The 10,743-nt window shown below is 35.0% G+C and overlaps 1 pseudogene; it reads right to left on the bottom strand.

The window, feature by feature from the left end:
- Positions 1–1,276: 1,276 nt before the first annotated feature.
- On the bottom strand, positions 1,277–6,381 carry LOC125877049 (ABC transporter B family member 15-like; annotated as a pseudogene).
- Between the last annotated feature and the right edge of the window lie 4,362 nt (positions 6,382–10,743).

Here is a 10,743-nt window from a genome sequence, read left to right as displayed (position 1 = left end):
CCCCCCTCTTTCTTCAAATTTTTCTTTTTCTCTCCTTTTCCTCCTTTTGTGAGTTCTAATGGCCCCTAAAGCTAAGGATGTGGAAGCAGGTGCGGGTTCAAAGCATACTTGGAAGGGAGAGGTGGTCAGGTCTTCAAGTAGCCGAAACCATTCCAAAAATTCGGCAAGAAAGTTGTGAAGCGATATGGGCATGAATGGTTTGAATGCCAAAAAGAGGCCAAATACCTTGGGGACGAGTTTGTAAATGAGGTAAGGTTGCAATCTCAATTTTCGGTAATTTATAATACTGTGAATGCTCTTGGGCTACGGTTTATGTTTGAGGATCAGGGTGATTGCAATTTGACTTTAGTTAGGGAATTTTATGCTAATTGGAACACGGAAACTCGGTTCAATAAAACTACGGTTTGTGTCCCTTATTAGTGATTTCAATTCTATGACTTATTTATGTTAACTATTTTCTTTTACAACACTTGACTCTCCGAATGATTTCAAACTACTGCTCACGTCTAGATGTACGCTCATGTCCAATGCCAAGTTATGGGTACGTCAGGCTAGCAATGACATCGAGTGTCGGTCACGTCCGAGGTTTAGGATCGGGGTGTGACACTTTGCCCTATAAGTAAACCCTTGCATGGGAGAAGTAGGGCATCTCATTTTTTCTCTTACTATAGTGCACAATGTCTAATGGTAATCGAATAGAAGTTGATGTCTTATTCCAATAGGTAAGCAAGATAAAAATACAATATACTAGGTACTAATTTAGGAAAGAAAATAAAGAGGGATTCCAACAAATCTGCTAGCTAATTATGAGGGATTCCTACAGATCTACTAGCTAAAAATATGCCTATGTATACTGCTAAAATGATGTCTATATACATTTTGTAACATTGATCAAGAGTGAATATAATTGCTTTTTGTTCTAGTTCTGGCCTTTTAATATAATTGCTTTTTGTTCTAGTTCTGGCCTTTTAATATTTAACTTTCTTATTCTTTGCTAAAGAGATATTATTTACTTCCTTTATTTCCGTAGACCAAGACAAAAAACAAAGAAAACTTGATCGAACCTAATTCATTTGCCTTTAATCCTATTTTTATAAATCTAACTTAGTTTGAGCCCACACGATTTTTCCGGCAAACTAGTTTACCTTTCATTGGGGATTCCTCTTCTATACATGTCTTTATAAAAAAAGATAAAGTACTCTAGTGAACAAAATAAACAGAAAGGAAAATTTGAAACATTATATGGTTAGCTTCTTCCATAGTTTCTAAAGTAAAGCTAAGGAGTGTGCCCAAGTTGCAACTTCATCAAGGAGAAATAAGCTCCATCATGCCCGAGGTCAAGTAGCTGCAGATGAGATCCCTGCTCTACGACCTTTCCATTATTTATCACAACTATGGTGCCTGCCTTACGTATTGTTGATAAACGATGAGCTACAACTACACATGTCCTACCAACCATGATCTTCTCCAAGGCTTCCTGCACTAAATTCTCAGAGACACTGTCAAGTGCACTAGTTGCCTCATATAAGAGAAGTATCGCTGGATTCCTAACTATTGCTCGAGCAAGGGCTATCCTTTGCTTTTGTCCTCCTGAAAGTTGAACTCCTCTATCTCCACAATAAGTTTCATTTCCATCTTTCATTGAACTGCATTGTAAGATTGCAAGCTTATTAACAAAGCAGCTTGTCTATTCATCGCGTTCTACCTATTGACTGTGTAATTTATGATAAGCACTAATTTGAAGCCTTGTAAAAATTGTAACTAACCTGTTAGGCTAAACTATACTGATAGAGTATTCTATATCCTTATTAGTCCAGTAATAAAGTAAACTTTTTTTCCTTCTAGTTATCTCCATTTGAAGCATTCATTCACAAGAAATGTTCCACTAAAGGTCATATTAATTATTTCTCTTCAAGTATTTGACCATACTTCTAATATGTAAACATAATCTACAAGTTAGAAGAAGAATTATTGAATTGTGAGAAATATTTACTCAAGCAGAAACAAATAAGGAGAGTTCAGTTTTGTAGCTTGATACCTTATAAACTCATGAGCATTAGCAAGAATTGCAGCTTTCTTGATTTCTAAATCTGTAGCTTCCTCTTTGCCATAAACGATATTTTGCCGAATTGTATCAGCAAAGAGAGTAGGTTCTTGACTGACTAGAGCATTTGTGATCTCAAGCTTCTCAGATTGTAGATTTTGATATCTCTGTCATCTATCAATACTAATCCTTTTGTTGGATCATAGAATCTTTCGATCAATCCAATAATGGTGGATTTTCCTGAGCCACTAGAGCCAACAAGTGCTACCGTCTTTCCAGCATCAACTTTGAGGCTCATGTCATGGAATATCACTTGTTCAGGCCTTGATGGATAAGAAAAGTACACATGCTCAAGCTCTATCTTGCCTTTTATGGGATTTTTCACCTGCATCCCTTGAGGATCCTCAGGTGGAATCTCACTTTTCATATCTAAGATTTTGAACACTGATGATATTGCACTGCCACCTCTAGCCAAATCAGAACTCATACTCCCAGCATCTGCTATGTCTTTACCAGTGCTCAACAAAATGAAATAAACTTGAAATAGATGTTTTGCACTCACTAAATTTTTTTCATCAGTCTCCCACCATACCAAAATGTCAATGAAACGGAGGCTGCGGTCAAGAAAAGAGAGAAAAATAAGACAATGCCTGATAACCATGACTGTTTAACATTTTCCTTATTGGGGCCTTTTTGTGTTTCTGCATAAAGGACTAACATTTTATCCTGGGAAGAGAATGCTGTGATAGTTCTGTGATTGATCACTGCTTCACTTGCTAGCTGGTTCCTTCATTTTGCGCCTTTTGAGACGTTTCTGACATTCTTTTCATCACAACACTCCTTGAGTAAAAGCTTGTAATAGTGAAAGGTTGTACAGAAATTAGTACAATTGCAATCCTCCAGGAGATGATCAATCCGAGCCCAAAAGCTATGGAAGCACTAACAAGAACCTGAACAAGCAAGGATATCGATCTCCAACAAGGGATCGTACCATGTTAGCATCTGTTGAAAGCCTTGAACAAATAGCTGCACTGGTATTCTCATCTCGATCATACCATCAAACCTCAAAGGTAAGCAAGCTAGTGAGCATTTTTTCCCGCAATCTCTTTATTAATCGCTCTCCCATCACAGCAAAATTGTAATGTTGTATCAGATTTGCAAAGAAGCTGATGATACCGATGGTTAGAAACATTAAGCTGTAAAGTTTGGCCTCTGACTTAAGTTTTGAGCTATCATTTATCAAATACGTCGAAACAACAGATCCCAAGCAAAAGGCAAAAGCCGGTTGCAATGCACCAACATCCCAGCAAGGCTCTATTCCACTCTGGCGCATTCATGTGGAACAAACGCCAGGTTGAAGGTCTTCGATGAGTGCAATTACTCATCTCTGAGTACTCATAATCACTATCGCAGAAAGAGTATGTTTGGATTGATGGAGCATAACTTGTGCTTATTGCTGGGCTAAAAGGGGTGTTGCCAGGGCTATTTTGCCAACTTGATCTGGCAAAGAATGGAAATTTTGGAGTATTGTCGCCCTTCCTCCTTAGGTAACTTGTTGCCTCCTTATAGTGATATGGACTTTCTGTGGTATTTCTAGATGTGGATAGCTGTAGCTTTACCATGTTAAAGTAAACTCCACCTTCTCCTTCATTAATCTGCATCAGCTTATCATGAGAACCTCTTTCAACAATTATCCCCGACTGTAGTACTATTATCTTATCAACTTCGCGGATTGTAGAGACGCGATGTGCTATGACAATAGTTATTCGTCCTGTGAAACTTGGTGAATGGCCTCTTGTACTAGTCTTTCAGATTCTGCATCCGAAGCACTTGTAGCTTCATCAAGTAGAAGAATTCTAGGGTCTTTAATTAAAGCCCTTGCTATAGCGATCCTTTGCTTCTGACCACCCGACAATTGGAATCCAAGTTTTCCTACCTGAAATCCAATTAAAACCAAATTGTATCCAGCTTTAAAGAGATAAGTAGAAATAATAGCAAATATATAAGTTTTTGCCTTACATGAGTATTGTATCCATTTGGTAAACTAACTATGAATTCATGAGCATTTGAAGCCTTGGCAGCTTCAACGACCATTTCCAGCGAAGCTCCTTCATTTCCAAATAAGATATTTTCCTTTATGGATGTGGCAAAAGAGCAGGCTCTTGATTTACCAACCCCATCTGAGATCTTAACCATTGAAGCTTTAGTCTTTTGATCTTGTGTCCATCAAGAAATATGTCTCCTTTCACTGGATCATAGAACCTTTCGAGCAAAGAAATGATTGTAGACTTGCCAGAACCACTACCTCCCACAATACCAACAGTCTTCCCTGATTTCACTTTCAAACAAATATTTTGGAGAACTTGGACTTTTGGTCTTGATGAATAACTGAAAGTGACCTCCTTAAACTCAGTATCTCCTCTTACATAATGCTAAAACTCTGCCTTTGGTATCTTCAGAATCTATCTCAGTTGTTCGATTAATCAGCTCAAAAATTTTAGAGGCAGCTGCCATCACCTCTATCATGATCGAGAGATTTGGAAGTGCAGCCATACAAGATCTAACGTCACAAAAGAAAACACATTGCACTCTCAGTACATGTAATTTGAATCATTTTTTAGTAAGCATTAACCATGTTCATTCATAAGAAGGTAAAAATTTAAGTGTCTTACAGTCCTCCAAGAAACAAAGAGACAGCTGATATAAAAACACGGCCTCCGCTTTCTCCTCTGTTTGCAACAAGAAGACTCCCTGCCCAAGATTCAAAACTCCAAGCCACATAAACCGTTCCCATGCTTCTGATGAGCAATCCTTTTGTGAATCCTTGTCTGAGGCCAAGCTTCATGCTTTCCTCAAGACCACAGCTGTATCTTCTTACTGTTATACTTTCCCCAACAAACGAATAAACTGTTCGGATTGATGAACTTGCTTGTTCTACAATGCTCCCTGCTATCCCATAAGTATGCTTCATCTTCATTGCCAGTTTCATTAGCAAACTTCCAAATGCTACCCCTGGAATGACGAAACCAAGAGAGAACGGGAAAGACACCAGTGCTAGTCTCCATGAAAGAAAAAAGGCTACAAACAAATGCTGACAGGTGAGCTAGGCAAGTGGGAATCTGCAGCAAGGAAGAAAAAGATGAAAAAGGAAAGAAAACAATATATTCTAATCCATATGCAGATATAGGTAGTTTTGTGATTCCATCATAAGAACTAGTTTCTTTCGGCTCAAACTATGTATACAAATGTAAAAAGAACCGTTTGAAAAGTATACTTACTGTTAGGTTCGAAAGTAATTAGGACATCATGCGGAAACTTATAAATGTAAATCATATTGGTGATAAATTAGATGACAAATGAAAACATACTATCAGTAACTTGATAGATAATACCTTCTCTGCATTGACATCTTGGATTATATGAGTGTCAGTAGAAATGGTTGATATTACTTGAAAGGTAGAGGATGAAGCATCTTGTTTTTCAAAGAAACCAACTTCTTGCCTTAGTACTGATTTCAAATATTCCTTCCTGATTCTGGATGTTTGTCTCTCTGCAGTTCTTGTCCAACAAAATCCCTCTATAGAACCCAAAAAAAGAAATGTTTATGGTAAGTAGATAGTATTCTCTCATTTTCCCAATTTATACCCTTCCAATTAAGGAATTAGAATTCAATATAACAAAAAGAAGGACGAACTTTTCAGGAGAAGTGAAATAACTCTAATGTCCAAAATTTAATAACTATTAGAAAGGGTAAAGGGACAAACCAATGAAAGCGGATACTCCAACTCCAACGGCAACATAGAGTAGCTTTAATGCATACTGTTGAGAGAAAGATAACAAATCTTGATAAGATATCAACAATAATGTTGTAAATTAAACCTGGTGTGTGTGTTGAGCACAATGATTTTTCTTGTAATAAATAAATTAGGCTATCTCAGCTCTATGCTGCATGGACTCTTCAACTATGTCAACGTGTGTGTAAACAACACTACCAAGAAGGATGGCCTGATTAGAAACAATGAGATCAAGAAAACGTTGCATCGATTCATGTGAAATATAGATGCAAGGAGACTAGCTAGGCTCAATTGATCAGGATAACACATTCTATGACTTATAAAAATGATAAAACTTGTTATAGATTCATGCATATATACCTCGTCAACAATTTTATTAGAGAATGAATCATCAGCAGTTCCAAAATCATCAATGAGGCTACTAAGGATAATCATGTTGAGAGGAGTCATCAGCCCATCTCCAATGGATCCTAGTAAGCCAAGTAACATTAACAACTTGTCTATTCCATCTGCATATTGGAAAAGACCATATTTGCCTCCCATTTCATACAGAGTAAACTAGTACATGAAATGTTATCACTTGCTTAACATGCCATAGTTGCAGTTTATACTGGCAGTAGTTCTAGATTTATCCTTTTTTTTATAGGGATAAAGCATAAGTAACCCCTAGCCTATGACTGAAATCTGATCAGAGACACATCTTAACTTTCTATTACCTCGAACACATTTTAAAAAAATTTTGTACACCTTTTTGGCTTACATGACATCCAAACATATTCCACGCGCCTCAACTACATGGAGTCACGGAGTGTGCCATGTAAGCCAAAAGTGTATAAAATTACAAAATAAATAAATAAATGAGTCAAGGGTAATAGAACTTAGTTTAGTTAAGATATGTCTTTAAAATTTCGGTCGTAGTCTAGAAGGATAATTATGCCTTATCCTATTTATATATATATATCATTGAAAGCAGGCCAAGTTTTTGTATTCTTCGATCAGGTTAAAAACATGGGGATTTTCACCAGTTTTAATCATACATTTACTAGGGGTTGTACTATATTTTGTTTTTATATAAAATGGATTAGTCCTATGATTACTGATTGGATAGGCTGAGTACACTCTAACTTGATATTGTCCAAATCTTCCTGTTCTTTAATAAAATGGGAGCCATTAAATTCGTAAATGGTCACATTGAAAGAATATATCATGTAGCAAGAACGACGAATTGTACGTGTACCTTAATGAAGTAGAAGAATTATTGAATTTGCCACCCCAAGTCTACTTCCTTTCTCTTGGAAACTAGATGTAAGTGTTTATGCATTTTCATATTAAAATTAAAATATTAAGTGCATATGTTAGTTGGTATAAGTTGACAAGAATGTGGTCATTATTATGGTGTAACTCTTGTAATTACTATTGTCATGATCTACCATTAATTTCACTCATTATTCTACCTCATTATGGTTGTAACTTATGTAACCTTTGGGCAATTGATTTATCCAATTTACTATCCATTATCTTCCTATTCATTGCAAGGAAGAATTCATCACCTATAAGTTGTGGTCTTCCTTTGGGTTGAATACAAGAAGAGATATACCAAAAAACATATAGACTGAAAAAGATGAGGAGTACTATATTGTGTTTATATTGAGATTAGTGTAGTGAAAGAGAGAGTTGAGACAAACATAATTATTCTAAGTCTTCAAGTATATTCACTATACAAAAGAGAATATTTATATGTTGAAGGAAGGTGTTCTTATGTGGAGCTTTGTACCCTTCAACTAATCCAAAGTTGCTTGAGTTGTACACGTTGTTGGGCTATTGTATCGTGGAGGGGACAAGTCAAGAGATATACTAATGGATCGGTGTAGATGATACGGTAGTGGGATTGAATCTCCTTAAAAAGAGTGAGATATTCGTGTTTAGCATGAATATTTTTTTAATTCATTTTTCAAGTTGTAATTTATTATATTTGTAGTATATTACACAACAAGTTTAAGGAGATTCAGATTTTGTAAAAGTTTGAAAAAGTGCGGATATCAAAATAGGAGATCTCAACATCATTTCGCTCAACATTGCTCTCTTCAAGAGATGGAAGAGAAGACATGTACGGGTAAAGTATTTGTTTTCTATTTGCTCAATTCAAGCGGAGAAAAGGTAAAGGAAAAAAAATTACCTGCTATTTTTCATGAATAAAGTAAGTCTACTTTTCATTAAAAAAATGATATTTAAATTCTTAAAATAGGGAGGATTTATGAATGAGAAAAAAATATTGTGAAATTGTGAAATTTTGCATCTTTGAGAAATGCTCTAAAAGAGTATCACAAATGCATTTATTAATTTTGGAATAAATCGCATGTTGTTGTTTGGCTATAATGAGATGACTTTTGGCTCTAACATGAGAGTTATAAATAATTTATGAAAAACACACTGAGTAACCATTTAACATAATGAAAAATACCATAAAACATGTGATGAAATTTTCTTACCTTTTCAAGTCACATTATGGTGGAAAATTTGTGAAGTACAATTTGTTGGTTGTGTGAGTCTTGCAACTCCTTTTGATTCAATTGTGTGACAAAGAAGAAAGAGAGTTTGCTAGCCTAATAAAAAATTGTGAGATATGTGACTGTCAACTTGACTTTATGTTGTGTTGTAGTAAAAGTACTTGGAAGGTACAAGCAAACTAGATGAGAAAAACTTGGTGCAATTTGTTGGAATGAGAAAAACAAATTACTTTTTGTTAATTCTATTATGGAGGTCGAAGTAAAAAAAAATTAAGCTTTAGCTAGTGAAAAAAGTGAATTGATTTTGCTATATCAAACACTTTATTTTGAGAAATCAATTTTTCTAATTTTGATAGCAACAATATTATTGGTACAAAATTGTTATTATAACTATAAATTCAGACTCAAGAGGAGAAGATACAATATTGTGAGATCATATTGATCACTAGTATACCATCAATATTATTGTGTTAAAAGTTGTGATAATCTTGCAGATTCATAAACTAAGACCTTAGCAAGATATTGGGTCTGAAGCACATCGAGAGGGATGAAACTAAAGCTCATAAATTTTGAGTCATATATGAGGAAATCCAACCTAGGACTAGAGATCCTATAATAATGTTCAAGGATCAAAAGGAATCATATGATGACTTGTTATGAAATGCACTATATATTTATTTTATTCAATCCTTACAATGTAAGTGCATTTATCCTATAATGATTTGTGGAGGTGGAGTCTTTGAGCTCTTAATGAAAGTTGGTATCTCGTATAAGTAGGGTGTCAAAAATAGGAGCACCCTTGACAAATTTCACCTATATGACTGTGAAAGTAGGTCACTTTCTATGAGAATGAGCTTGCTCTAAAAAGCCCTCATGAAAATCGAGATAATACAAGACCGTAATGTGCTGGCTAAAAATGCTTATGTCAACAACTTGATTATTGTGTGTAAGTAGTGATGCGTTAATTCCCTTAAACAATCATAGTTCTAGTCTGAGACAACTACTGACTTTGGAGTAAAGATTATCGTTTTACTAAGTGAAGGTTCAATGCATAGCACACCTTTATGATGCATAATAGTCTACCTTCAACTAAATTGTGAAACACTTTCTTATTTTAATATTGAAAGGAGTGGGGGAATGTTGGTGTTTATTCATTTTATTATTAAAATTAAAATATTAAGTGTACATGTTAATGGGTATAAGTTGACAAGAATGTGGTCATTATTCTGGTGTAACTCTTGTAACCACTATTGTCATGATCTACCACTAATTCCACCCATTATTCTACCTCAGTATGGTTGTAACTTATTCAACCTCTGGCTATTCATTTATCCAATTTACAACTCATTATCTTCCTATTCATTGTAAGGAAGAATTCATCACCTATAAAATAATGGTCTTCCTTTGGGTTGAATACAAGAAGAGATAGCAAGAAAATATAGAAGGAAAAAGATGAGGAGTACTATATAGTGTTTATATTTAGATTAGTATAGTGAAAGAGAGAGTTGAGACAAAGACAAATATTCTAACTCTTCAACTATATTCACTCTATAAAAGAGAATATTTATATATTGAAGGATGTGTTCTTATGTGGAGCTTTGTACTCTTCAAATAATCCGGAGTTGCTTGAGTTGTGCATGTTGATGGGTTGTTATATCCTGGAGGGGACAAGTTAAGAGATATATTGTTGGATCGATGTAGCTTATTTCATAGTGGGGTTGAATCTTCTTATAGAGAGCGAGATATCCATGCTTTAGCCTGAATATTTTTTTATTCATTTTTTTTTAACTATAATTTATTATAATTAGGTATATTACACCAACACTAGATTTCCTACTCTTCTTATAGTGTGTTTGTTAAAGAGAATTTATTTAATGACCTTTAGGTCATTTCTGTGTCTATGCCTCATGTTCATTGTTTAGAGCGTTCCTATAATGATCCTATGTAATTTATGACTTGCTGGGACTGGCAGTTCGGTCACCTTTCGTTCTTTTGGTTTTTATGTGAGTTTTAGTGGTTTGGAGCTTTTTCAACCTTGAGTGGTCAGTTTTGATCAAAATTTCAAGAGTATGACCTTAGAATCCTTTCATCAGCTCCGTAAGGGTCATTTAAGGCTAGTAGCATGGTTGTCACGACTCCCAAGATTTTTATTGCAAGTTTGTGCGATTAGGCGTTTTAAATTTTAGGTTAAGGCCTAAAATTTACCAACATATTCATTTTTAGTTGGTTATATTACATACCAATGTTGAGTTGTAGTTGGATAGTAACTATTACCAGTTGTGATAAAATTTATTGGTAAATTATTAAATTACCAGTTGATATTTGAATAGTTGGTAAAGTTACCAGTTTAGGAAAGTGGTTCAGGTAGCTCAGCTGGCTAGAGAAAATGACTGAAAAT

This window comes from Solanum stenotomum, chromosome 9 (genome assembly GCF_019186545.1).
Source record: "Solanum stenotomum isolate F172 chromosome 9, ASM1918654v1, whole genome shotgun sequence".
Classification (NCBI taxonomy): Eukaryota; Viridiplantae; Streptophyta; class Magnoliopsida; order Solanales; family Solanaceae; genus Solanum; species Solanum stenotomum.
Note: the sequence above shows the minus strand (reverse complement) of the source record. Positions and strands in the feature narration are given on the sequence as shown.